Source organism: Benincasa hispida, chromosome 1 (assembly GCF_009727055.1).
Source record: "Benincasa hispida cultivar B227 chromosome 1, ASM972705v1, whole genome shotgun sequence".
Classification (NCBI taxonomy): Eukaryota; Viridiplantae; Streptophyta; class Magnoliopsida; order Cucurbitales; family Cucurbitaceae; genus Benincasa; species Benincasa hispida.
The window spans coordinates 69794015-69797138 of NC_052349.1; positions in this window are offsets into that span (position 1 = coordinate 69794015).

Sequence of the window (3124 nt, forward strand, 5' to 3'; positions counted from 1 at the left end):
GAGCAATCCCGAATAAAAAAGAGTTCATAGTTAGCTCAGGATTAAGATCGAGTTACCTATGTCATTTAGGTGAAATAGTTAGTCTTAAACAGTAAACAGCGTTATAATGTAAGAGTGACTTATTTCTTGGTCCTAATCTTATGCAAACCCATTGCATAGGACGCCCCACTCCATATGTCATAACATGTACAAATTAAGATCACATCGTATGTACTATTTTACGACTCTTTGTAACAACTACAAAGTAGGCACATCCAATGGCGTTACCAGAATAAGGTACCCAACCTCATTCATGTACCATAGATCATTTTGACTATTTACTCGAACCCGATTCACACTTATGTCTCCACATAAAGTTCAAGTACTCATACAATAGTCATGGGTCTTAGTTTATTGGATTTAGACTTTCATACAATTTATGAGATCAATAACTAGTATATTGATAATAGAAAATGTTTATCATTTTACAAACTGTGAGATTTTAGGACATAAACCCAACATGAGAGCCGTCGTAAACGGGTCAGCAATATTAAAATGGTCTGGGTTAGACTGATCCATCTCATCTCCTCAACCTCTTGAGGCGTCTTAGAACACATGTCCGTAGACAAAGTGACTCCATGCCTGAACAGCAGTAGGCCTCTCTTGGAGTCCTGCATCGAGTACTTGAGTAACATCTTGTCAATGTACAATGTCTAAGACAGTGCTAGCACTTTGTTCTTACGATCCCAAATGATCTGTATACCTAGAACAAACTGAGCCTCTCCCAAATATTTCATTTAGAATTGGGTCACTAACCAGTTCTTAACTGCAGTCAGTAGATGTACATCATTCCCAATGAGTAGGATATCGTCTACATACAACACTAAGAAGACTACTGAAGCGTTGATGATCTTCTTGTAGACACAAGGTTCATTAATGTTTTGGTCAAAGGCATACGACTTGATCGCAGTATCAAATCGTATATTCCAAGATCGAGATGTCTGTTTCAGTCCATAAATGGACCGATTCAATTTGCAAACCTTTTACTCTTGATCTTGGGCTATGAATCCCTCGGGTTGCACCATGTAAATGGTCTCCTCAAGATTGTCATTCAGAAAGGCCGTCTTGACATCCATTTGCCAAATCTCATAATTATAATTGAAGAAAATCGGAATTGAGATTTCCATGAGCAGCGGAACAAGACTATTCCAAATTACAATCATGAATGAACATATATTTACAGTCGACTTCAAATAAGCAGTTATGCAAATTATACAGAAATTACAGCATGAAAATCTCAAATGAACAATGAGAAAAACTCTATGCACATAAGCAGAAACATCTCCGCGCAAACGCTCAAACAACAGCAACCTCGAACGCCCGATCTACATGACTGCAACACAGCAACGAACACAGTGATGACGGCAGAAATGCACGTTATTATAGGCCTTTTATTTAGAATTATGAGGGCTGATAAATAGAATGTGCGATGATTATACTAAGAATTCATGTGAAAAGTGAGCTTGCATCGATCAGCATGTAAAATCTCAGCTAACCCACTATTAAGCGTTATTTTGCGTCCAATTGTCTATTTTTAAAGCTATCGCAGGAATCGATCGCATGTGGTGAATTTCACCATCGCAGAGGCGATTGCATACGTTCGACGCATGGATGTTGCGGCCATTAACCGCATGCATCCATCGCATAGAGGTTGCGACTACAGAGTAATAACAATAATAGAGGGATTATTGCAAGGGTGGTGGAATGCGATGATACTTTGGAAACCAAGCATGAACGCATACCTTGGGAGTATCAAAAGTTGATGTTGATATTTCACCTACCACGCTGTTAGTAGTAGAGATTCAGAGCAGGTCCATCATGCCGTTACCAGTAGAAATTCAGAGAAGGACCATTAATGTTGTCGGCGATCAAGCTTTATAAATAGAAGCCTTAGAGCCCAACTTGAAATCATCCGAGGTTTCTGCCGCAGGGCAGATCCTTGTGATCATAGACAAAAGCATGAGAAGACATTCTTTGAGAGTTCTTCATTCCTCCAACCATTCCGAGTGACGACCGGAGCTTCGCTGGAGATAGATCTCGAGAAAGACTACTCTACCGCCCATCCATGGCACCCCCGACAACCTTGACACACATCTGATGGAAGCAAGACATTGCCCATCTGGCCCTCCATTTCTCTTCTATCTCTGTATTGTACTACATTTTGGCTTAAGACATTAATACATTTTATGATTAATGAATTTCTCTATTTCCTTCGATTCCATCTTCATTTACCTCTACTTTATTATCCTTTACTTTCATTGCAACGAATAAATAAGATTGCTAGAGTGTCGCATATTTAATCATGCGGCATAGACATATGAAGCATCCAGCAAACCATCAAAAGGTGTGCGTTGCGCGCGTGTTGTGAGAAAATCCTCTTTACTTAGTGTGATTTTGTAGTAACACTTGTCTATGAGCAGAATCAGCAGCAACTAACTACCTGAGAGGGTAAGTAGTTGAACTCACTAAGCGAAGTAAGTAGTGTTTCTAGGGATAGGAATAATCTTATGTCAACCATGCTTTATGTGATTACCTTGTCTTATGAGTGCATCATTCATTATTTGGGCATACTTGAGAGAGTAGTCTAATAACAAAATCTAGACTTGGGAGAGTCAGATTAGATCACATAAGCAAGAATAGAGGCTTAGGAATAAGTTCTGTTTCTATTACACAGCGTATGCACCCTATAGATAGGATATGATAGTATACGGTCACATCGCATACGTCTAAAAGTAGAATACGGTGGTATGCGGTCATTTTGTTTATGTGTGGGAACGCGTGAGCAAGAATAGACTTAGACATAAGTCCTATCGACATTATCACATATGCATTGCATGCGTCTTAGTCAATTATGTGTAGCATAATTGCATAACTTGTGCTAGCTGGGGTTACCCTTGCGATCAAGCTTATTGATGCGATGAAGTCATCCCCTCCACCATTTTATCTATTTTTTCATACATCTTATTACGCGTTAACAGTTGCCATGTCTCTAACTCTTATAATCATACTTCCATTGCTTAATCTATTTAGTTAGGAGTAGGAGTAACGCATAGCCCTTAAACTTCAATATTCTTTTATTCTTCGC